This window comes from Plectropomus leopardus, chromosome 7, assembly GCF_026936395.1.
Source record: "Plectropomus leopardus strain MGB_pleo_1.0 chromosome 7, ASM2693639v1, whole genome shotgun sequence".
NCBI classification, from domain to species: domain Eukaryota; kingdom Metazoa; phylum Chordata; class Actinopteri; order Perciformes; family Serranidae; genus Plectropomus; species Plectropomus leopardus.
This window is the reverse complement of record NC_142182.1, coordinates 13,230,532-13,258,150: the sequence shown is the minus strand read 5'-3', so window position 1 is coordinate 13,258,150 and position 27,619 is coordinate 13,230,532. Positions and strand designations below refer to the sequence as shown.

The 27,619-nt window shown below is 37.8% G+C and overlaps 1 long non-coding RNA gene across 1 annotated transcript in view; it reads right to left on the bottom strand.

Annotated features, from left to right (window-relative positions):
* Positions 1–27,619, bottom strand: part of LOC148189156 (uncharacterized) — a 224,776-nt gene that overhangs the window by 48,855 nt on the left and 148,302 nt on the right. The gene's annotated exons all lie outside the window — the stretch shown is intronic.

Here is a 27,619-nt window from a genome sequence, read left to right as displayed (position 1 = left end):
TTCACATCAAATAAATTAATAATTGCGGTTCATTAGAGATCAAATATTATCTTAAGTCTCTAAAGTATGTTTGTATTGATAAAGCGTCACCTTTATGTTTGTTTGTTGTTTTTTAAAATATATTCAGGGTATTATTAAATGTGATATGTATTGACTGCAAGCATTTTGTTTGTTGCAATTGAAAGCAGTTCAATAGAGAACATGTCATGAGTAATTATTTTAATCTTTGTTAGTGGTTGGATATGGATCCACTTTTGTGTTAGCCCCATTAATTCTAATTCTTATTCACTAACAAATGCAGAGAATTATGGGAAGATATCATATTATTGTCTATAGTTGACCTAAGCTGACTGGAAGCTACACGGTAACATGTTTAAATGGTATCATATTATCTCTATGCTTAGTTTGTATTAGTAAATGTTTGTTAAAATCCATTAATTTTCAGATTATCAGTGTCTATGTGTTAATGTTCACATCTGTTTATCTAGCTTGATTTGATGTTTTGTATGGCCCAAAGAAGAGACAATTAAGTCATCAAGCGCCTCCTCCTACAATTTCAGTCTTACATGTGTTGGGATTGGATGTGTGGTGTTGAGAGGGAGTCTTAAGTCCTTCATGCCATCATTTAGGGAGGCAGGATTACTCAAACATCTTTCGAGTGTGTGGGCCCTGCTTGTTAATCATTTGTACTATTTTTTTTTCTTTTTTATGTCAGTCCCTTCTACCAGTAATGTGAGGTTGAGAAGCCATTTAATCACTACGTGCCACTGGTTTCTTCTTTTCTCCTTTCTTCCCTGTCCCCCCCTTTTTTTTGGTGAATACCCTCCATTCTCATTACTGTTTTCCCAGACTCTCATTCCTCACAGAAGACAAGAAAGTGGCCGACGACTGGCAACAACTGCAAATCAACCAGTGTCTATGTGACATTTTCCAGCTAGAAAATTAGACAATTTAATCCAGTTTTAAATTCAAATTCAAGCCTGATAAGTGTTATGCAGATCAGTCAGAACAGACAGTCCTTTATTTAAATAGATTTTATTATTATTATTTTTATCCTGTTTTGTGTTGTTGTGATTAGTGTTTGAGATAAATAAAAAATGTATTTGGTCTTAGAAAAAACAAAACCTGATGATGGAGCCAGATGCAATGCCTGAAAATCAAAATGTTTATCAAAATGTTTAGCCATAAATGTGTGCTCCAAGTTTCATCGTAAAACAAACATATATATGTCAATAAATCACAAAAAAAAAAAAATCAACCTTATAGAGGTGTTTGAGGAAAGGTCAGAGGATAACCAAAGTAAGCAGAATATGTAGTCCGGGCACCATGGATATCTGTTCCGAATTGTGTGCAAATCCACTAAATACTTGTACAATAAATAACTATTTGACTGGATAAGTGAATTTTGACCTGCTTGTGATGCTAGAGAAAAAGCCAGAGAATCGCCTACAAGAATGAATTGTAGAAAATGGATTTTAGAAAAAAAAACAGTTCTGTCAACTGCTATTGAGTCAGAAATACTGGAGAAAAAACAAAAACAAATTGTGAGCAGCCTAAGAAAACTAGATCACTACCTTTTTTTCTCACTTGCCTCTCTGGGCCTCCATGATAGAGCCATACTGCAAGCATGTTTAAAAAAAGCAAAATATTTACATTCGTAGTTCCTTCCAAACAAGCTAACAGACGCACATCAGTACTTTGCCAAGCTAGATCAGCAGAATTTTATTTTTTAGACATATCTCATTATGTGAATTCTAATTACTACAAAACAAGCATTTCTAGTAATTTGTTAGTTTGTTTATTAGGATTTTAGACAGATTATTGGCTTGAAGATATATTTCAGGCATGATGAACTAGCATTGCTGGTTGGCAGACAGAGTCGGTGTGCTGTCACTACACTCTGTCCTGTTCTATAATAAAAACCCAGTCAGATGGTGATCTGTTTGCTTGTTTCTTGGTTTGTTTTTTTTTTTTCGACTTGATAAACCTGAGGGGGTTTGTTTAGTGGCACTTCACCAGGCATTTTTTCTCAATGTCTGAGGCAGCAGCAAAGATAGCTATTGATCTGAGCTCATTCAAGTTAGAAGGGATTAGATACAGCTGGAGACATGTTGCTGCTCCTGGGGGTAAAAAAATCAGTCCAGTGACTACTCAGTGTTGGTTAATTTTGGATTCTTTGGCTTTTATTCAGTAATAGCCAAGATTCTACTTATCCTTGATTTGAAAAAGTACCTGAGATTTGGAGAATATCAGGTACTAAAATATGTCAGCTGGGATAGCCTTCAACCTGTCAACCTATCCCAGCTGACATAAGGCGAAAGGAGGGGTACATGCTGGACAGGGTGCCAGACTATCACAGGGCTGACACACAGGGCGGGATTAAATTAAAGATTTGTGCAAAAATTAAGCAATATTTTTGAATTGTCGATAAAACACAATTGTGAGATGACTGCATTTCCATTAAGTGATGTTATGCGACTTTTCTTGCAATGCTATGCACGTCTCCTCCCGCGATAACATTCCAAGGATCCTGGTGATGGATATTCACAACATCAGCAGGTTTATTTCTACTGCAGCCACTTCACTAGCCATCATAAGTGCCTTAGAAATGCACTGGTTGTCATTATTTCCAATCGAAGGCGATGTAAGCATGTTATGCAAGCCATAATGAAAAGGCAAGCCCCTTATACATGGAAGCGTCCCCATATGAGGGATTTCTGAGAGGCGATAGTCCATGATTTTACAGAGGAATTGTGGTTTCAAAACTTCTGGGTGATTTGCTCAACATTTGGAGAGTTATGTGATGCAATTACACCCCGTGTGGCACCTGCTGCATCATGCCCGGGAGAGCCATATCCTTCCAAGTGCGTAGCCATAGCATCATCTGACTAAAACTAGCGAAAAAATTGTTTCCATTGCTGTTTTACGAAATACGGCTTTTTCGAACACCATCATGTGGGGTTTTTTGCAATAAATGTGAGTTTTCCAAAACTGATGTGTTCCCATTAGTCATATTTTATAGTTGCAATTTCAATTTGCACAGTTTTGGGGTTAATGGAAACCCACCTATAGAGACCTGTCATTCTCACATTCACACCTTCTGGTAATTTAAAGTCACCAATTTTGACCTGTATGTCTTTGGATTTTGGGAGGAACCTAGAGAAAAGCCGAGCTGACTTGGTGAAGAAATGCAAACTCTGCATGGAAAGGCTCTCCACCCAAGGTCCAAACCCCAACCCAACCCAGGTTTGACCTTGGGACCCTCTTGCAGTGAGAGGACAGTGCTAACCACTAGACTACCGTGCCACTGTACCTTAAGTACAATATATGTTTAAACTGCAGTAACCCAAACAAATGGTGTGCTCAGGTTGCTCCGTGGAAAATTTAAAGTGAACCATGTCATTGTTTATCACTAGAGAGTTGCCATAAATTGACAGAAAAGTAATACCAGTATACAGCCAATATGAAAAGGTTTAGACAACTGGCAGATTGGCAGCATATCCAGGCTGCTAACAAAAACAAATAATAAAGCATGCCGGGCTTCTGTTATTCATATCCCATTTTTTCATTAGTTTATATGATATATTTACTGATGACAGCTCACCATCTGAATGCAAACACACAAATACAACATGCTCATGTTGTATTTCCAAAGTTTGTTTGCTATTGTAAGAATTCAGTCAGTGACAGTAGACTACGTGATACTGAAGGCTGCAAAGGATAAACAGACTGTGTCCTCCAAATTCTGGCAAAAGAAGGCTGCATTCCTCAACTGCATTTGGAGCAGCCTTTGAAATGGGACAGACCTCGTCAGCCCCGTGTGACATATTCAGTCTAGGAATGTGATCTACAGAAGATCCAGCCCCACAGATCGAAAGTAGCAGATCTTCCTATAGGTGTTAGTAAGCGATATTATATATTAGTCTGAGATATATGTTACATAGGGTTTTTTTTTGCTGTTGTTTTGTGCATATTTTTCTAAAAAATGCTCTGTGATATAAATTAGCTTAACAAATCAAACAGAGAGCAGAGATATCTTCCATCTGTCAGCAAGAAAACCTGAGCCTCAGCAGGCAAATGCCTAACACGACTGTTGTCAGAATCAATGCAGTAGCTGCCCTTTCTCAATCCCCCACAGGTGTCCCATGATTCAATGGTCCTCTCTGAGGGCTGTGCAGCATATTGACAGACCTGATACATATAGTCTACTCACAGTCACAGCACACCACGAGCAATGACCTTAATCAGTATGCATTGAAGCATCCTACAGTAGTTCTTCGCAGGTTGTTTGAGGGTTTATGGCAACTGATTTTGAGAGGCAGACACAGAGGCTGGGCAAAAGAATGCTAATGTATATTTATTGTAGATTAAAGATCAATCTGGATTTCTGCCTGTATTTAGGCCTGTATTTTCTTTAATATATCAAAGAAATAACTAACCCAAAATGAACTGGCCTTCAAGGAATGTCCTTAAATACATGCAATACTGTTTTTGCACATCTGCTGTGTTTAAAAAAACGCAAACATCAATATGCTTAACTTCTCAATGGCTGACAACAGCAAGGTGGGATTACACAACTATTCTGACACCTCCTGCTTAAAACCCAAAAAGTCAGAAGGGTAAAGGGGTGAGTTCAGTGGGAAGGGGTTAATTTGATAAGTACATTTTGGCTTTTGATAAACAGGTGATTGTTCCTTCATCTTTATCTCTAATACTGACAGAATGCTGATGACTTATGTCAAAGGCTGCACACCGCTGGCACCATCTGAACTGTCTGCTTAGATTTAATTAGGTCAGTATCTTAATTCAATGGAAAATGAAAGAAAATAATTGGCTTTGCTTACTTATTAATACCCTTAATACCCTAGCCATACCTGGACTCATACAGGCATCAAAACTTTTTTTGCGTATTGAGTCATGTAAATCAGTTTTTTAAGGCCTGTTTTTTAAGTGACAACAAGGCTGTTGTGAGATGGGAAAATGCTTTTGCAGGAAAAACCCCCGTATTGAAAGAAATAAGACAGGTAATCCACTGACATAATGATTAGGGAGTAACCCTGGACCGCAGAAGGTCAGACCTTGAACATGTCTTTACTTAAGCCTTTGATTACCTGGCAGTTAGATTAATGACTTCTTGAGTCATGTGTGAAACATACAACCTTGATAAAACTCAAATGTAATCGATGTTAGAAAGTGTTCAGTTCAGCCACTGTGCACATGAAAAAGTCCTGTAACTACATTGAATATGAAACATTTTTATATATTGTGCATGCACACCAACTGCTTGTTTTCAACCATTTCTTTACAGCCATTTGTTAAGTTCATCCTTGAACATAACTTGGTGACAATTCTTAAAGTAACTAAGGCCATTTTCAAAATTAATTGTGTGTATTATGTCATATTACTGGAATTGGCAGACTAGTAATAAACAGACAGCTAAAGCCAAGTTAACAGTGGATACCTGTAATTATATTAGAATCATATGATCAACCAGAAAACTTACATTTTCACTCATTTTCCAACACCATGGATGGACAGCCAACATCAATAACTTCACAAACCAAAAACCAATAGCAGCAACAAGTGTGTCCCAGCCGTATGTATAAGTGTCCCCTGGGAACAGTTTCCATTATCGTGTGGTCTCCTTGCTTGCGTCCTTGTTTCTGTATTTGGTTGTGTTTTCTCTACTTGCATCACATTGAACTCTCAGGGCTACCATACAACTCCCATGTTTCATATGGCCTGGGATCCACACCTGTAATGTACTGTGGCAACCGTGGTCTCATATTTCATATAATCTGCACTCTCTCATGTGTCTCTTAACTGTTATGAGCCTGTGGCCTGTTGCCATCCGCTCAATATGGCTGACCGTCTGAGTGATTGGCCCATTTATTCCCCCGATGTGCATTGATTTTGTCCTGACACAGCTGTAACCCCTCGTCTTGGAGCCCTACCTTGGACATATCCCTTTAATAGTGCTCTCCCATGTCACATTTGTGAATAGATGGGATCCATAATAGTAACATTTCTATGCTACTTTAACAGATGCCCCCTCTAATATTGAACCTCCCAACATTACATTTGGGGACTGATGTCTATGCAGTGAGAATGTATGTGGACACAATCTATTAGTGAGAAGCACCAGCGAATCTCTGATCCATTTTGACCCTGTCTCAGAGATGTACCTTCTCTTCTGTGATGTTTCTCTCTCTACTGCCCCAGTATGTCATCTATGTCACAGGTCTGCTATCAAAACCAAGGAGCCGCACTGGTAGAACTGCATCTTGTCGAATCATTGTTACTGGCACACATGACACATACACAATAGCATTCTGTTAATATGTTATCCTGTTTCACCCTTCAACAAAACAAATACGTCTAAGTAACGTTGTTGTAATGCTTAATGCATTGCTTAAAAAAACATAACCTGGGCAGCTGAGCAGTTTTTTTATACTAACTGTAGTCTGACACCCCTTGAGGACAGCTAATGCATGATTTGGTCTTTATTTTGTTGATATGAGGGCCTCAATTGTAAATGCAAAAGGTTATTTTGAGGCAAGATCACACCCACTGCATAATCATAAACAAACAAACCGCCTTCTATTTATTTTCTTCTTCTTATCCAGGGCTGGGTCATGGGGGGCAACAAGCTAAAGCAAAGTACTCCAGACTCCCGAGGTGTTTCCAAGGCGTCCCAGGCCAGATGAGATGTAAACCCCTCCAGCATGTTCTGGATCTGCCCCCTGCCTTACCAGTTTAATGTGCCTGGAACACCTCTAAGGGGAGGCGTCCAAAAGGCATCCTGAATAGATGTCTGAACCACCTCAGCTGGCCCCTTTAGACATGAAGGAGCAGCAGCTCTATACCAGTCTCCGTCCAGATGTAGGAGCTCCTTTCCCTATCTCTGAGGCTGAGCCCAGCCACCCTATGGAGGAAAGTCATTTCTGCCACGTGTGTACGCGATTTCATTCTCTCAGTCACTATCCAAAGCTTGTGACCAAAGGTGAGGGTTGTGAGGTAGGACCAGTTACTCAAAAGCTTTGTTTTCTGGTTCAGCTCTCTCTTCACCACAACATCCAGCAGAGTGCCTGCATCACTGTTGATACTGTTTCAAACCACCTGTCCATCTCATGCTTGCTTCTACCGTCACTCGTGACCAAGACCCTGAAATACTTGAACTCCCTTAAAACAAGCACACAATAATAACAACAATATAATACTTCTATGCGGAAATCTAATTATTGCTCTTACTGTGAAACAATTGTTTTCATCTGATGCTATATATTGATCAAACCTAACTACCATCCAACCACCAAAACCCATAAAGTATGAAACTGTGATGACCCAAACTTTGCAAATGAACTTCTTTGTCAAGATCTGCTCATTAAACTGCAGAGGTCAGAGAAGAATCACAGAGACACCTGTAATATAATGCTATGGTCACAATTGTGAAAATGACAGCTATTTACCAAAACACGTACAGAGAGAACTCAAATTAGATGGCTTGAAATATGCGTTCTATGTGCTATAGATCGTTTATGCAGAGCCCATAGTCCCAATATGGTCACAGGTACATTATAGTTACTTAGGTTTAGATTTGGGACAGCACACTCCCAGATGTCACTATCAATAGAGTGCATTTACAATGAGGAAAACTGGACATGTATAACTTAATATGCTTTGTAGTTAAAAGTGTGACTTGTTTCCAGTTACATGGGCCAACATCCCTATGGAACATTTCATTTTGCACCTCATGTATTACGAAGTACAATTCACTAGATCTATGCAATAAATATGCTATTTCAAGTGTATTATTCTTTCTTTGAAAGAAAAAAAACCAACAAAAAACCATTGCATGCTCGGTAAATAAAATTTCTGTTAATTTCCTGTTAACTTGGGAAAAACATTTACACGAACCAATTTATTTAAAATATTTATTAATGCCCATGAACACATTGCAACTAAAATAACTGATATTATTCCAGTGCCCAAGGAACAGTCAAATCTTCTGACTGAGAAAAGTGGAGATGAGTCTAGAAATGTGCGGAATTGAAAATTATATTGACTTTTATCACCGTCTTCCGAGCCAATTTTGGCCTCCCTGGGGCCCGAAACAAACTCCTGCTATCTGTCATGGTTTTGACAACATTTGAAATGGCACTTTGACATGGGTGTCCTGGGCCCTTGGGTAGTGTGGAAAACCTATGCAACTAGCATGGTGCACGCACACACACACACACACACACACACACACACACACACACACACACACACACAAGGTCTAAAAGAAATAAAATAAATGCATGGGTCAACTCTCAGGAGGGATGGGTAAATACATGCATGACTACAGCACTCGATGTCTGTAGAAGGGAGACCATCACAGGAGTTGCCTGGAATGGATAAATGACCACGTCCTCCAGCACTCAAGCCACTTTACAAAGATGTGTTAGAGAAGATGGATAAGCAGACAGTGGCAGCATATATTAACAAACAAATCTGACTCGTTTTAGCCAGGTCAGGGTTTGATGGTTATTGATACTGTACAACACGTTTAAAGGGTATTGAGCTGCGTACAGTGGAGGGGCCAGAAGTGTGGCCAGGGGAGGGATGGACCCCATTTGGAATTTGATGAAAAAGATGTAAAAAAGATCAGGATGAAATACAAAACTTAAATTTGAGACTTAACACAAATGTCATTTTAAAGGTATGCCCCCCTTCTTTAAAACTGTGCCCCAGGCTGCCGCTCTATCCCGAGCTCCATAGAAGTAAACAGGAAACTTAGAGTGCAATGACAGTTTTTCAAAGTGACCATACACAGTGACAGGACATTTTAAGCAAAAATAAAAAAAAGAAGAAAAATAATTCTCTCTCTAAAAACTAAGTGAATCTAGGTTACTCACATGTCAAACAATATTTACATTACAAAAAAAGTTTATTTAACTTAGTTCTTCCTTCAAAAAAAAAAGATTAATGTTGCTTTGCAATCTATTTAAACAAACATGCTTGGTTACATCATCTTGCTGCTTTTAACGATCATTGTTTTTAATCATTATTGTTTTTTATTTATTTACTTTTATGATTGACAGTTAGCTCATACTGGAGCATCTGAGATGAAAAGAGGCCAAGCTGACAGCCCAATAGGCTGTCAGTATCAGGTCTATGACAGCCCTGCCGCTTTATATCCCACAGAAGCCTTCTGCCTGATCTGCCTGTCCGGAGATTCAAAGGTATGAACATCAAGTGGTCACAAACGTAGAGCTTGCTGACTTTGCTCTTTTTCAAGTTAATTGCAAAGCACACATTGAGTATGTGTTCCATCAGATGCAAGTCCTTGAAACTGTCCTAGGTGTTCTACTATATGAAAATCAGATCATCCAATTAGGAATTAGATTTTTTTTCCCCATGCACTGCAGAGACTTGAGGGCATTCATCACACATTTATCATGAATAAATATGCAATTATTAGGTAGCAACCAGACTTTAATTTTGAAGATGAAACCTATTGACTATTTTGATCCCTTGACTCTACCTTGTGTGCCACCATCTAAAAAAAATGGTTAGGGAAGAAAACAATAAATTTTGCAACAGGCTTAATATTACTTACTTTTGTGATCTTCTTATTTTTCAACTAGTGATATTAAGCGAAGTATAGAAAAGTAAATATCTAGATCTAGTAAAAATAATAATAATAATTATAGTAACGGATCCAGGGAGAGTGCCGACCCACTCACCAGCAGCGGGACACAATCGGGACACCATCTTTGGACTCAAGAATGGGCCAGCAAGGTCAGTCTAGAATGCAATTATTTATATGAAATTAACTTTTGTTGTTCTTGTTTGTTTTTTTTTAATTTTCCCCTCTACTTTCTTCTTTGGATGATTTGTTTTTCTTAATCATGGCTTATCTGTCCAGTGTTGAGTTGTCCCCAAACCTGGATGACCCATTGTGGAACTGATCACCCCAAAAACCGCTTTTAAACTACACATATTCATTATACACAGTATGACCTTTGTCTGATGCATATCCTCTGATACCAGTTTCCATAACATTGATCATAAGGCTGTTTGATTGAAGGCTAGAAATTACCACACTTTTCATCTTGAATCATAAATAACCTACAGTCCCCTTACCTTGAATGATAAGTAGTAAATTGCAATGCGTATGACACATAATATGATTGACAGTATCTATTATTGATTACTACGGTGCTTTTACAAGGAAAAAATACTTTAATGAACAATGTATGAATATAAACATTAATTACTTGTTTCAGACCACCTGTATTGAGTGTTTCCTTTTAGAACCCTTTGCTAATTACATACTGTTATTAATTTTTCATACATTATTGAGGACCCATTAGGAAATGACTTATTGCACAGAGGGTGGCCAAAGTGTACCCTGGGAGTTCACACTGGGGATCCATGTCTGTGGGACAAGTGGTACTAATATTACACTGTGACAACGACTCTGAAAGACTGCAGATCCAAGCAGTTAATATTGATTAATTTATAATTACAGTTTTAAGTTGTTTCTTAATATTGCAAATGGTTGAAAGAAAATATAGTTTAGTAAAGATTATAGTTAATGCTCACACTTTACTTTCAGGAATATTAAATCAAGGAAAGCAAATTTGATTAATTTATGAAAGAGCATTAAACAATGAGTCATCATGCAAGCAAATTGCTAAGATAATGTAATGGTTTGATAAAAGAGATCCAAATAAAACACCCAAGTCTTTTTGAACTCAAATTGATCAGATATAAATGCATTATAAAAAGGACCTCTGAAGATCTTTTTACATTAGCTAATTTGACTATTCATGCAGTGTCCAACCTTAGTATATGTCTGACACTCCTGTTGTTCAAAAAGCAGGAGAAGAGTATGATGTTACTTGTGAGGCTCACACTTTGAGGCTAAACACCTATTTTTTTGTCATGTGAAACATGTTACAAAAAAGGGAAGGAGAAATTTTAATAGTATTCTTTAATGAAGCATCAAATAAATATAATTAAGTATTGTCTAAATAATTGTTTTATCTAATTCATTTTTCTGCTGGAGCCACATTGTTACAATCTAGATTGGAAGAGGTCTCTATTAGGCATCAGCTGCCGGCTCTGTCAGCACAACACCAAAGTGAGTGCAGTGTCAGCAAGACAATAATGTCATTGCTGCTGGTTAACAGTATCAGTGATTGATTTTCTCAGTTCCTCACTTGGATCTGGAATTAGACATCAGGCATATACTACTTCACATGCTTTCCTTCAGTCAGACACCACAATTGCAACATTTTTATACTAGATCTCATAAGAATGTAAATGTGAGGCCTTGAAATGAAAGACAGGAAGAGGATGAAGGACAGGGTACAAATGACTCATGGAGGAAGAATGTGTTGCAAATGAAGTTCACTTGACAGTAAAAAGGGTATTAATGTCTTGTGTTTCTTGTATTTACAATGATGAACGACTTAGCTATCAATTTAATATTTTACAACCATTAGAGAGATGTTACAATAACGGTCTTTTTATTCCTCTTTTCGTCTTATTCATACTTTCTGAGTTGAAACCCTATGTTCTAAGCCTCTCCCTTGGACATCTGCTCCTCACCACTTCGATTCTATCAACTGACTGCATGATGGGTGGTCTCCCAGTTCACTGCAGGGATCTGGGTTTCAGGGCTTAATTAGTGTGAATGCTGACAAAGCGCTGCTACGACTACTCAGTGTACAACACATCTGGTAAAAATATATATTTTTTTAATACTTTAAGAAGATGACTTTCAAAATACACAGTTGATTGGGTAATTGATTTCACCTACATCTCAAATTACAAGTGACATCATTTACAGCTTTTGAATAATGACTGTTTAAAAAATATATGTGCTTCTCTGGCCTCTTTTTCTGATCATTTATTTTAAGTTAGGACCCCTCTTTCTTCCTCTTCAAGCCATTGGGACTGCTCAATAGCAGAGTGGTTACAGTGCATGCCAGTTGTTCACTGTCTTGTGAGACTGGTGATCACTAGTTCACTTCTCTGTCTACACAGTGTCTGGAAAAAGAAGAATGTTGGCATTGTACATTTCTGCAAATCATTGTGTAGCAGATACCTTGAAACTTTACATTCCAAAAGTGCTGTGGTTAACGTGTGATTAGGTTTAGGCATACCACTTGGTAATGGTTTGAAAAATATCATGTTTTGGCTTAAAACACAGAGTTTTAGACGCACAGTTCAGGCAGAAAAAGTAGAGATGTGCTGGTACAAAAAAAAAAAAAAAATTGTGGCACTATCCACATCAATGAGTTGAATGAACACCCAGGTTTGGAACCTAAAAAGGCACTCGAAAAAAAAACTAAAACACAACCAGACTTGTCTGTTCGTCTTGAGCAGTAGTCTGAGGTACAATCATCTTGCCAGGGCGTCATGCAATTTACAATCCCCTCCACCTCCTGATGACAAAATTGGCTTATATATTACCATACATTGATATGCATGTATGAAACATACAAATCTTACATATTCGTGGTTTGCAGAAACATTCAGTGCCAACGTTTTCTTCTGATGACTTGGCTGAAACTACACACTGTGTATTGAATATTACTTTTGCAGTTGAACTAACTTAACTTTTCCTTATTTGATCAATTTTATTTTTTTTTACTTGGTTTGAGATTATCATACATTAAAATTAAGAGAGATCCTTGTAGACCTGGCTTTTCGGGGGAATCCAACCTCGGTATGTTATATCTGTGGCACGGGTGTAAACTTTTCTAAGCCAAGGGTAACAAAGAAGTCTTGAATTAGAATTTCAGAATTGTATATTTGTTTTTAAAAGAATTAAATACATTACTCACACATCTTTTATCCACACTATCCCTGCATTTTAACAGATTAGTCATCGGGCCATGGAAGCCAGGCCGGGGCTAAAGTGGCCCGGCAAAAGCTACAACAATCATGGTTTCTGGTCAAAGTATTTGGTGATTGACTAATCCGGATAAACTACTAAAGGCTTTATTATTTCACTGGTGCAGTGATTACAGTGCACGTCCATATAGCCTATCTTGTGGCAATTGCAGAATCAGTGATGCAATTTCTGACCATTCTGCGATGCAGTTCATTTTGGCTTAGTATTTTACAGGTAATACATTTCTGCACTTTTTCCTCACATTATCAATTTTAGTTAATATACTTGAGTATTGTAGCATTTTGTGTATTTTCTGCACTGTAGTATTAATGTCAACACTTTATATGTAAATACTAACTCTACAGCATCCTTCTCAAAGAACATCATCAAACAGTGATACATCTTGTTTGCAATTTCATTTTTAAAAGAGTCTTCTCACTTGCTGTGGAAACACGAGGGACATTTCTGCATCTCAGACAGATGCTGTTTTTTACTGATGACTTACTGCAAAATAAGGGTGGAAGCAGAAAAAATTAAGGAAGGTGACCCAGAGCAAAAAAAATCCAGCTTTAAATATATGTATATGTGTGTGTGGATATATAGAGAGTATATATATATATATAAACAGACCTGATAAGAGTCAACAGGGCTTCTCTCTAAATGTTTGAGCTCTCTAGGTGGTCAAACTAAACATGTCACTGTTATTGCCACAAATCAATCAATTAATCTTCAACAGAACAGTCGGATTAAGATTAGGATAAGGTTAAATTAGTATTAAGGTCCGTGGGGAAAGATGCTTTATTGTTTTTGTACCAATAATCCACTATGTGACCTTATGTGACTCATGCGCTTCATTCCACTTACATCCCTCAATCCTTTCTTTGTGCTCAGAAGAGCAAAAGCTCTCTTCCAACATTTACTAGAGAAAGGATGATTTCTCTCTCCTGGCATGATGATGTAGTCGTGTCTGTGCCCTGAGTGTGGCTGGAATTTTAATGTGGCCCTTTTTTTATATACCAGGTTAGCACAACCTACTGTTATAAGCTGCTCCTATCAAGTGAAACATTTGATGGAAAAAACGAGTTACATTAACCCTGATGAGTCCAGTGTGTAGTGAAGTGTACATGTGTATGTATTTACTGTATAAATGTGCATGGATGGATGTGAAATATAAAAAACATAAAATTCCATATACAGTAGATTAATAAATTATCATCAAATAGATTGTTTGCCACTGATCTAAAATTTTTAACATATCCTTTTATCTAAGTGACAGAATGCCTTGTTTGCCAATGAATCCCAAAATGACATGACAATTGGAGAGTACAAATGACAGGTGCACAACAAAAACAGTTTTAAACACAGGGTTAACATTGTGAAACTGTTATAATTACGCACCAAATCTACTTGATTGGCTTTAGAGAGAGTATCATGGCTTGACTTAAAAAGTATGTTTGTTGCATAACTTAGGTTAAGTACATGATGTCAGATTAGAATGTAACATCAGCTAACTTATGAATTCAAGTTAAAATAAATCAGTACTGACTTTTGGTTTTACATGGGACATGAAAATCAGATTTCTGGGTGAAAGTCCTGTGTTTGTTTGACCTATTTATTTACCCTGACCTCCTCTCAATGCAGACTTTGTAATTTTTTTCCTGACTTCCTTAGCTGCTCCCGTATGATCGCTAGATGTCACTATCTAACAATAAACAGGTCATAATAAGTTGTTTGCACAGACAAAATTTATATCCAGTTTCAGGGGAGAGCAATCTCGAAGTTTGATTTGAAAATTTGAAAAGAAAAAATGTTATTTTGAGAAAATCTTTCATTTGCTTTCTTGAAGAGAGTTAAATAAGAGGCTTTATACTACTGCAATTATTGGTCCTAATGGTAATATTCATGGGTTTTACAATAAAAAAAAAACATGCAAGTAATAGTTACAGATTGTATCTAACTCCCCCTTAGATCCCTAACATCTTGTTCGTACATTTTGGTTTGTGCACCAATCAAATAACAATTAAATGTGATTCAGAAAGCCTTTTTATGTGTTGGTAGGTTAGGCCAAGCTAAGCAACTCACAGCACCATAGTTAAAGCACAATAATGACCAGAGATGTTCATGACAAGTTAAAAATAAACAGTACATATCTGCAACCAAATGCAGCCTACCAGCACTATCCATTGTCAGTTGTAATTGAAGTATTCATGTCTGTCGCCTATTGCAAGCCGTTATTTATCAGATGACACACAAAAAGCTTTGGCTCCCTTCAGCCCAAATGAATTACTGCCCTATTATGTTTTTGCATTGCTTAATGTTTCAAAGTCATTATCAGTCATCATCTGCCAATGGATAATTTTGATGCATGACAGTGATTATCACAAATTACTTGTTCGTATTGATTTGTGTATTCATTTTTAATGTAGCATCAGTTCTGGCAACATGTGATAAATATGGAATGTGCACATTAAAGGCATTTATGTGAAAGATGCAGATCTCCATCAAAGCACACACTCACAAGACAAATGAAGGTATCCAAACACACCATTCATCACTGCCGCATCCTTTATGCCCTGTCAACATCTCTGCAAAAGAGTTTGAATCAATACGTTGCTCGTGCTATAAAGTCTTGTACCAAATATTTCTATGCAACCAGGAGCTACCCCCTCAATTTCCATTTTAAACCTGACAATGGGATGATGTTCCTTCTTTTCCTTTTTTTTAATACTGGAAATGTTAATCTCCGTTTTGTCTGAGCTATTGACACAAGACAAACTTCCTAAAAGCACACCTCTCTGCCACCCAAGAGACCCATTGGGGAAAGGTTGTTGAGATGAAGAAGAGGCAGCCCCTTGTGTCTTCTTGTGACAGCACCCATGACCCATGACTGTCTGTGACATTTAGGTCTCTGGCTCCCCTAGGTAGATCATTTCCAGCCTGCCTGAGGTTAGCCTCAGGGCACATTTGTCTAGCTCCACTGGCCAGTTGGTTCTACAAGCACTTGGCTTAAGAGCAAAGCAATGAATTTGGTGTTTCAGTTCCCTTTAGTGTCTGTCAATATTTAGCATTTTTTACATCAGGACACCAAATTGAAAGTGTTACAACTTGTGTAAATAAACAGTGGATATTCTGGAGTCAAAGAGGATTATTACAGTATACTTTAGCCTCAGATTGAACATAATTTGAATACCGTTTGCAGACATTAAGTTTTCTTGCAGAATGCTGTAAAACCCTGTTCTCACCCGGGCAAACCCAAACAGTTAGATGCATTTGTCTAGTTGTAGTGATTTATTTTCAAGGATTACAGATCAGTTAGTTGGTGTGCATGTGTGGGACCAACAATTATGGTATGCATATTAATGGACACTGAACACACCCCTATTTTCATTTAATATTATTTTTATCATATTGTTACTATCTTGTTTACCTGTATTTTGAGTGTTCAAGTGCAGCTTTAATGTTACACTCTGAAGGTTAATGGTAGCAATGAGTGAAGCTCAGACAGGCATGGAGGACAGCTAAATGGGTCCCGGTGGGGTACGACGCGGTTGCGCTCATGCATCAAGAAGTGAACCGAGTAGGAAGTGTTTCCTTAGAAAAACGTGTCTGTGATAGTGCACCTGTACCTGAAGAAAGAAGAAACAGTAAAGAAACCTGTGAAAACTCATGCACGCCTGGAGCCTCTTTCTGTCCAAGTGTGCAACACATGCTTCATTGTTCTTAGCCTCATATGATTGAGATTTTAGCTGCTGTTATCTGATAAAGCAAAAAAACAAAATCTCAAATTGATGTTTAACTTTAACTTGCTTTGTATTGTCAGACACTCGGGGTTTTTAAGTATTTTTAGAAAATAATCATCATCTTGTTTCAGTTTGAAAAACCTGACATGGTAATTCTCACAGGACATCTTTTTTAAAAGCAGTTCTCTTTGGAAGTCATTCTGCTCGTAAGATGATGTAACACCTTTTGGGTCTCCTGCTGAGGAACAAATAGCAATTGTCACCATTTATGCCCTGTCAGTGCGTCTGTTAAACAGGACACAGCCACCTGGGGGGGTCAAACGTCTTTGTCTTTACTAATGTGAGCAACTGCTCAGTGGGACTGTTTGGAATGAAGACATTGATGAAGGTTTTGTTCCATGCTAAAAGATGATCGACACTGAAACCTGTTTCAGAGGGATAAATCATGAAGATACAGACAATCAAGCGCCTATTTGCAGCGGGCTATGGGGGCCAAATTTATATTTTATAAATATATTTATAAATATCATTATTAATATTATAAAATATCTCAATATTCGGTGTTAAAGTAACTCAAAAAACACAGTGAATGATTGCTGAGCTCCTACTGCTTTGTATTTTATCATATTGTTTACATGTCAACCTGAACACATTAGCTGTGCATGTGAGTGCAATTATGCGCCACATTTTTTATATATAATTTATATCTATATATATGTATGTGTGTGTGTGTGTGTGTGTGTGTGTGTTAGCTAGTTATTTATTATTAATACCTAACATTACAGCTGAGCCCAGAAGGGCGGCATTAGTGTTTATGTTGGGAGATGTAGTTCGGAAAGGAAATAATTCCTACATGAAAAGGCTTACAACAACGTCTGTGGATTATCTTGAGTAAACTGGTCATGATTTCAGGAGAGAGACATAAATGTTTAGTTTTTCAAATGATTTTTTTTTTTTGGAGCACCACAAGAGGAGTGCCATCTAGTTCCATTTGGGAGATGGCCGACATCTGCCCTCTCCAACACTCAGCAATTGACACCAAAACAAACTAGATTGGTAAATAGCACTACAGGTAAGAGGAAAAATGTATTTTCGATTTTGGTTTTGAACTGGCCTTTTAATTTATGTTTGCGTATTGACACGTAATGGCAGTTCTGCCAGAGATTTAACATTCATCCTGTAATGTCATGTGTGCGTGTGTGCGCATGTGTGTTGTATGATGAATAGTCCATACCTTGTAATGTATGATATAATGATTGAAGTTGTGCAAGTAAATCAGAAAGCATGACTTTTTACACTGAAAAAAAAATTTGTTTGCTAGAGTATTTTTAATCCTATCAACATTGGCCATTTGTTATGTTGCTGTTAAGGATGTTGCACTACAAAACACAAAAAACAACCCTGCATGGTGATAAGCGATTGCAGATGAGACAGCAAAAAGAGCAAAAAACAACAGATGAGATTGATTTCAAATGCTACACTTTTACCCCCTTTGTTTTAATGAGGGCATAAAATATCTTGTTACATGATGATCCCAGAGCTATAAGGTCTTTATTCACCCAATAATATCTTGGGCTTGTCTGGCCTCTGCTTCAGTGCCTTCCTCCTCAGGGGAATTTCACACTGGCTGGAGCCCTGGCTGTAATGAGGTAGTAGCAGTATCTGCTAAAGAGAAATACCACCGGCCTGCAGAGTCTGCTCTAATAAAACAACCTAAAAGATCTTGGCCTAGGTAAACAGAAGCAGGTTGTTAACTGGCTGACTGACCAAAACATTCTTTCATATTTGATTGATAGACTCAAACAGGGAAAAAAATATATATTGATAACTTGTGTGCAGCATTTTGCTTGGCTCAACCTCTCTTGCTCTCACTTAAAGTGAACACTTTAAGGGGGGGGGGGGGTATTTGAACTGTGTAAGTTGCAGCTTGTTTTGGAGGTTTGTTTCTTATTTGAGACTGTTTATGCCTAGGCTCATATTTTGTGGTTTCTCCCAAGAACTCCTCCAAAAGCACCATAATTTTTTTTAACTTAAAGGTAATTAAACAGCATTCACAGCACAGCAATTAATCTGCAATTGGCCTACTACCTAGGGGAGCCAATTGGCTTGTTTAACTTGATGTACACACCTCACTAATATTTCTTTGTAATATGGATTCACTCAAAAAAAAAAGCCTAAATACATCATGCAATTATGTGTCTACTCATTGTCTCCTGTCAATCAGCAACTTTTTTTTAGAATGATGTTGCATAGATTTTAAACTAAAACCAGTTTATCGAACATTATATAGAGTGAAAATATGTTTACTCTGCTTATTATAAAAATAAACCTTTAACAGGGTGTAAAACCATTCTGTTTTGCTCTAACCCATTTGGATTTAACTGTTAGAGAATATTTAAACACACATTATTCAACAGATTTTTCTTTGAAGCTGCATGTCTCAAATGTTGTTAGATATCCATGCTGTCTAAGTACCTTTGTTTCGTCTGTCTGTTCCACAGAATATGCACCAGTCAATGCTTTTGCTGGCTGCAGTGCAGAGGAGGGTTTGTTTGTTTTTAGCTCTGCCTAGCACAAGTGGGCGGTGGGTTGATGGCTGCACAGTGCTTATGTGAGGATACCATGATCCACTAAAGGACAGCTATGAGATATTTTCAAAATTTATAAAAGAATAAGTACAGGGATAGACGACAAAGAAAAGAGAGATTGCCACTTGTAAAGTATTTCTAAACATTCCCAGTGGATTTGAATTTACACTACCGTTTTTAGATTTTAGGAGGTGGGTAAGCACAGTTCATATGCTTCTCTCCACCATCAGTTTTTCCACAATTACTCTTGTTGTCGGATGCTGCTTAGCAAAGTGACCACTCCTGCATTCCACGTGGACTCAAGTGCCAGGTGTTCGAGTGATTGCTATTGACTAATATTAATATAATCTGCATTTGTGCTCTATATTACACAATGTGTATATTGCAGTGTAACATGCCATTTGCACAGCCACATTAAGTGACTTTATTAGGCATGTGTGCATACTTTCCATGTTAAAAACTGTGAAAAACCATTACAACCACCGTTACTTTTTTAATCAAATTCTCTGAAAACCCTTTCCTCATTTGAAAAAAAACATTCAATAAGTAAAGTTTTGATTCTTCGTTTGTTTGTTTACTAAGTAATTATTCAGTAAATACCCATGTTAGTCCAATGCCCCATTCCTTCTCTTCTACCAGTTGGGTACCCAATAAGCAGAGGTGGAACCAAGTCATTGCTTTGCAAGTTGCAAGTAAGTCTCAAGTCTTTGCACCTACATCCCAGTTCAAGTCCCAACCCAAGACAGGCAAATTCAGAGTCATGTACCATGTCCTATACTTTGAGTTTCTAATCCTAAAGAAATCATAATGTGCTTCGCAACATGTAATGCCATTTTAACAACAGAGTTGTAATGTAATACATTTTAAAAAATCACGGATGCTTCTTAAAATGTCTATTAATTTGTTAACACATTTGTTTAAAAGTTAGCTGCTTAGCTGTTCAGCCATTGTTATCACTTACTAAGTTAATATTAGCCTTGAACTTGACATTGTTGCACTCTGTAATTTTTTACTTACATGTTTTGCATACTGCATTTTTTTTTTTTTTAATCGATTTTTTTTTTTTTTTAAACAGGAATGAAATCATCATTGGTATCATGGCTGGGGCTCTCAGTAACATAATATTCATTTTTACGTGTATATCCTAAAGTTAGGGTAAGGGTTTCTGGAGCAACTTCACCTACTTTCAGGTTTCATGGAGAAGGTAGATGAATCAAAGGTGTAGAAACTCCAGCAACACACAAAGGTAAGTCAGAAGGCTCAAGTTCAAGTGAAGTCAGGAGTCATTGGTATTGAAGTCCAAGTCAAGTTGTAGTTATTTCAAGTGAAGTCTAAAGTAATCAAATTTGTGACTGAATTCTGACTTGATTCCTAGTCATGTGACTGAAGTCCACACCTCTACCAATAAGTATTTAATTGTACATTTGTATATTGTTACCCTGTCATATTACACTACAATGTGCTAAAGTACTGCAAATGTTAACCTAAGTCTTATTTTTTGTTCTCTCATACTCCCTCTTTTCTGTCAAAGTACTGTGAGGCAAATGGAAACTCTGTTTACAGAAAAAAAATCCCCAAAAGACAAGGAAACAACATGTTTTTGGAAATTTGATAATGTAGTGCATATAAAATGATGAAATGTCTAATTTAAATAAACATCCAAGCCCTTGAGTCTACACTTTGTTCAACAAGCAAAACTGTCAGTGTTAATTCAACAAAAAAACCCACTTTGCCAATGTTTATACTTATCACTTCATTTAACTTTGGTAGACAGTTTTTAACCGAAGCCCCAGAGCCAAACCATGTCTATCACTACTGCAGTTACATGTACACGAATAACCTGCTTATGAGACTTATCCTGGTTATGATCATATTCAGGATATGGTGTTTACATGAGCACAGAGAAATTGGGTTATTCATGCTCCACAGTTTTTTTTCAGAGTACTCCACCTAGCATATTCAGCATTCTCAAATGGAATATGCTATTTACATGCTTACACCCATTAATGGGATATCCCAAAAACCTGATCATAAATGGGTTATTCATGTCCATGTAAACATACTTACTGAACAAAGACTACAACCAACGATTCCAAATGGTCAGTATAAATATATATATTTTCAGAACTAATCTCCTGCAGATGCTTTGTTTCCTTATTTGTTTAAAAGTATCCAGATACTCGCTACCGACGGACTCCGTATTGCAAACTACACACAGCATGATGCAAAACACGACCAGCCAGGGCAGGGATACATTAAACTGAGTGATGAGCCGTGCCTGTAGCCTCCATTGGGTACTTTGCATGGCAGAGTTCAATGTTTGTTTCCTGAGACACAGAGACAGTTTATCTCCCTTTATGCCTGTTTATAAACTTTTTTTATACAGGCTTTTACGTGCCTTTTTATGAACTCCAAAAAGCCTGTTATGTGCCTTTTTACTGACTAGCATCCTTCTGGCTACTCCGCTATCCCCCATGTGTACTTGTGACTGCAGTTGTTCCTAAAATCTTAATTTACAAGCTATGGTCTTATTTATGTGTGTCCCTTATACCGTTTCATAAAATGTATTTTGAGAATTACATTTTAATTAACAAAAGAAAAAATACTTTTGTATGAGTCAGCTTTCACAGATGACTGTGACGGATGCGTGTTGTACTGAGAAATCTAATATGATGTAAGAGAGTACAGAATACAAAGACATTATTCTTCTGTGGTACATACTAAGCATTTGGAGGTCTTATGTTCTAAAAAAAATCAATACTGAAAATGAAAGAAAAATGCCTCCAGCAGGGCCACCTATTGACATGTCTTCTCATATTGTCACATATGATGAAGCATGAAAACAGTTGTAGGCAAAAAGAAGGAATCAGGCAATATTGAAAAGGCTTGCATTTTTTCTCTCTCTCTCTCTCTCTCTCTCTCTCTCTCTCTAAGGAGGGCAGACGTGAAGACATGAGGTTGCTTGGTTATGTTCCCTTGATTCGTCAGAGAGGCTGCCTCTTTAAAATAGACCATCAGCCACAGCTTTAGGGCAAAGGCTATCAGCAATCAGCCCTGCTAAATCACATTCTAGCTAAAGAGAATAGGACATATCGACATACTGTATGCTGCTGAGAAAGAAAATGTACTTAAATTGTCAATGTAGTTGAAGTCTTGATTAGAGAAATGTTTGCCTTGCACCAAAGGTTGCAACCTAGTAATAAAAGTCGTAACTTGCTAGTCAGAAACTATCTTTGAATGTTCTTTTTGTCAATGCATCACTATGGAAGTATCTCTTGAATATCTATCTCTCCCGTGGTACAAATCTGCTGCCCAGTGATGACAGTGGAAAGTACCCAGCAACTATAACAGTAAAGGCCAAAATCCAATAAAAACTCATTTTGATGCTTCTGACAAGGGGAATATGAAGTCTACAGGAATTAGCTCACAAAATTTATGAATGTTGCTGCCAAACACAAAACCAAAAATATACATAAAGATAAAATGTATAAAACCATCAGTTACTAGCTAAAATGAACAGAAATTATACATGCTTGCATGATGCACAAAGACTGGTTGTATGACATTTGTTAACTACTCTAATACATAACCTTTTTTCAAGGGTTTTTTATCTTGACATTGGAAAGCAGGAAGGTCAAAAGAAATGAGGGGGGAGAGAGAGAGTGGTATGACATGTAACAAAAGTCCCTAGACGGACTTGAAGCAGTAACACTCTTAGTATCTTAAATCCCCTGGCACTTGGATATCCCATGAGTGTCTGTTGTGAAATAATAATCTGAGAAAATTTAGTCTCATTAAGTTTTTCATTAATATGTAATGCTGTAAAATATCAAATTAAAACCTGCATTAATTGATTTTTGGCCACTTGGAGTGACACCTTTCACATAGAGCAAAGTTATTTATTGATAATGGTCAATTTGAAATTAAAAACAACTTCTTATTTGAACATCAAACTTTCTCAGTTACTAACACATTTTTCATATCAACCTCACTGGTGAGATCGGTGGATGCTCTGACAGCACGTTTTTGTAGAAAACAGAAACACACATTGACAGCACATTTTCAGCCAAATTGAATGCCCGACATTGACATTAAAAGTACATTATATTATCTGTCTGCAACTGTTAGACTGAGCTAAAGTGAGCTTTGAATCAATATGTTAGCGTAACTATCAACCCTGAAAACAACGCAAGTTATAGAGGCATTATAAAACACACACACAAATTTTCATCAGAACCATTTTTGTCTCAATTGTGCTTCTGTATTTAGCACATATCTGATTTCAAGAACCGCATGAGCGATACAGAGAGACATAAAGAGAGAACAGAGGTACATAGCATACAGGAAATCTACTCACCAGGAGCCAATAGATATGTATTTATGAGTGACTGAGTCAGAGGCCAGATTCATGAGACTCTTTGCACTGAAAACCCCTTTCAGAGATACAGAATACAGTTTTCAGCACACTTGTTTTGTACACCACAATCGCTCGTACCTGAAGGCAGACCATAAGTGTCTGCTCAGCCTTCTCTCTCCCAGTGATTTATATAGCAAGTGAAAAGCCCAGTCAAGTGACTTATTGAAAGATGGGAGTTTGAATTCAATTTGTCTCCCATGTGCTACGGGTGCACCCTTGTAATGTGTCTTGTCTTCAGGCTGGGTTGAACAGGAATTAACCTTCCCTCTCCTTCTTCTGTCTCAGTACTTAATAATAATGTTGTACTCTTTCTCACTTTCTTTTCCCTCCAAGATGTTCAGGACATCCTGAGAAAGGGTCAAATGTCATTTAGTATCTTTTACTTTGGCCAAGGTCTGACGTACCATTAGCTGCACTGTCATTCTCTAAGTTGGCCACCCCTGTTGTCGGATCCAAGCCCTTCTTTGGTCATGCTAAAAATAAACAGAGGTACTTAAAAGTCACTATACTCAAACTTGATCTGTCTGCATACTGATGCCCCTGAGAACACATACTCTGACACTGAGACTCTAAAAGCAAGGATGGAGCATTTTTTTTCACAATTCTAAAGCAAATAGGCAAGAGATGAGTAAGTGCTTTAGCAATCACAGTAACATTGATGGCACTGGATATGCGAACCAGCACGCCCATGCTCTAAAGCTGAATTATGTCAGAAAGCAAATTTTAGTTGAAAGCGGGGGTGTTTTCCATGTCAGCGCTAAAGCCTTGATGTCATGCTGTCATAACAGAAGCTATTTGAGGCTGCGCTCTACCTATGGTGCTGTAAAGATATTTGTACAATAGGTTGAGAAAATATAATACTGAAATGTGTTTCTGTCAAATTAAAAACTATTGAATAGCCTCTAGCAAAAATGTCCCTGAGTGAGTCATGGGGCCTAGAACCTTAAGGGTGCCCTGCAAAGGGCATATGGTTATAGATATGCTCTGTCATGTGTATTTCCCGAGGATGTTCAGGTCAACTTGATTTGGTTTAGTACAGAGTAAATTGCACTTTATATGACTCACCCATAGCTCTGTATCATATTGTGATGCCAGTTGGTAGTGAAAGCAAACATCCTGACCAGTTGGCTTTTCACAGTTTTGGCTGCAGTGTGCTCCAATCTAGATGTAGGTGGTTCAGGTTTTAATTTATGGGTAAAAGGGTTAATAGAAAAGTTCTCATAATGTTACGCAGTCCAAAACAAATGAAAAAAAAAAACAAACAAAAAGGAACAATTCACCCTGTCCATATTGCTGCTGCTTGGTACAACTCTACAACAGATTGTTGCCCTGGTAACATCAGCGTTTAACCCCATAGTTCACTCCAGGCACAACACAAAGCTCAAGAAGCTGAGACTGAACATCTAATTCTGCATATGGATCCTCGACTTCCTTACAGGCAGACCCCAGGGGCCAAGAGTGGGTAAACTCACCTCTTCCACCCTCATCCTTAACACAGGAGTTCCCCAGGGCTACATCATGGGTCCCCTGCTGTACTCCCTGTACACAAACAACTGTGTGCTCATCTCGGACCCCTTCAACACCATCAGCTGACAACACAGCTGTGGTGGGCCTGATCACAGATAATGAAAAAGCTTGCTGGTGTCAGGACAACAACCTACACCTGAATGCCAGCCAAAGGAAGAAGATGATTGTGGATATTGGGAAGAAGCTGCAAAGGAACTATGCCCCGCCTTATAACAATGGTTAAAGGGTAAAGATTGTGTACAGCCTCAAGTGACCACATGACCAAGGACCTGACCTGGGCACTACATACTGTATTAGTGGAGAGAAAGGCAAGGCACAAGCTAGCACTGTTGGCCCACAGACATATATATATCTATATATATACATATATATATAACCTTGCATTTCCACACCAATCATACCATTCCATGTGGCGAATAAACTGAATTGGAATCTCCCTGAGTCACACTTGCAACCCCTTCTGAAGTCAGTGCTGACCCACTCTGTCATCAATTCTAATCTACTAAACTTTTTTTTCTTCCAGGCAGATACTGCTACCATCCAGAGATCATGTGTTTTCTCAGTTGATGAGTATGAAGGCAATGAGAAAGAGCTAATACAATAATGGTCTATCTCGAGCTAAGTTATCCTAGCAGACTATGCCAAAAAGATCTTTTCTAAGAGTCAAGAAAAGGCAATGTTATCCTGAGATTTTAATTAAAAAATGTTGCAGCTTTTGTCCAAATTCAGTGACATGGAGTCTTTAGTGAATGTCCATCTTTTACCGCTTCTCTCTCTTCATTCTTTTCGCTTCTTCTCATTCCCTAGCAAAGATTTTTGGTATTGTTGCAGCTCTCTGTGAATTACTAGGCCAGTGAGCAGATGGCAGTGGTATGAGGTTATTATCTAAGAACAAAAGGCTAATTGAGCCTATGGCTGATGTGAAAAAAATGATGCAGGGATGAAAGGAGGCTCGCCCTGTGATTTTGAAAATCGAAAGGCGAACGTGTTTGGGACATGTGGAATATAAAATAGATTCAGGCCTATAATTCATTATTGGCCTCCTGAGTTTTTATTTTGCCAGCAGCTGGAAGAGTCACTGCTTTGCACAGTGTCATTTTTGGTTCTCACAGTACTGCCAGAATAAAGTCTTGGATATAGGTTTGCTGGATATGCTTCAGAAAGTCACTTTCAACTTCTAAGGACTCTTTCCATTGAAGTCGGTCAGCTTCTTTTGTATTTGCCCACAACACCTGCCAAACAGGTAATATTAATTGTAGAAAAACAAAGTCATACCTGTACCTGCTGTATCTACCAACACTCCCTCTCATTTAGTATTATCGTATGTTAACCACATTTTTTTTCACTTTGTTCAATCTCCTGTTTATTAAGTTCCTCTCCATTGTATCTTTCTTATTTTTAATATAAGCTTCCTGTGTGGATATTTAGGCCTACTAGTAGTGATTGTATTTTATGCTTTTTTTTCTTCATTTATAGTGGATTAAAATTGAAATCCTGCCTTCTAAAGTATATAAAGCTTCTGTCTATTGTCGGTTTTCTGCTCATTCTGCTAATCCCTGGTTGACAGCTTCTGCTTTGCAAAGACCTCGTGCGTGGGTCTCTCTCTCCCTGTCTATTGCTCATACAAAGGCATTTCACTCCGTTTTTTTTTCACACAAATTGCTGCTAATTTTCATACAGAACACAGAGCAAAAATCTGGAATGTTAAAAATAAGTATAAAGGCTTGAGCACATTACTCATAAATTGAAATTCATGTATGCAAATTTTCCCTTATTTTCTATTTTCAAACACAGACCCTTCTTTGATATTGTGAACGCACCACCTCACTTAGTTCTATAAAATTCACTCAAGCGTCAGGCAGGGGTAGAAGCACTATGTAAGAACAGGAGTAAAATTTGCCTTGATTTTGCTGACTAATTATTGCAAGAATGGCATGCCCTCCTCCCTCCACTATTCTATCTCATGAAAAATGGATAAAACCAAGGTCATGTTAGGGGAGGGAGCTCACTGTCTTTTTCATGTAGGCAGAGACTGGCAGAGGGTTTCACTGCAATTTAAACCCTGCCTGATAGAAGACGTTAACCTTGACCCAAGCCTCACATCATCTAATCACGCCTGACTGGTCTCTCTGGCTGACTCACCCAGAAGTTCCTTGGTACAGTCATGTGTGACAACATAAACACACACATATAAACACCTGAATGTTTGGGCACTCATCTAAAGTGTGCACTTTAGAGTATTAAAGATAAAGTTAGCTAGGCATTCTTGCGGATCCTTGATTTGCCATTAGAGTAGCCCTGATTATGACATGGATTCAAATGTAGCAGATTTGTCATCAATTATATGAACTCTACTCCAGCATAGTAAAACAAAAATAGGTTTCAAGACTGGAAATGCAGTGCCTACCTATGTTATGTAACTTATAAACACTAACTTCAGACGTCCATTTTA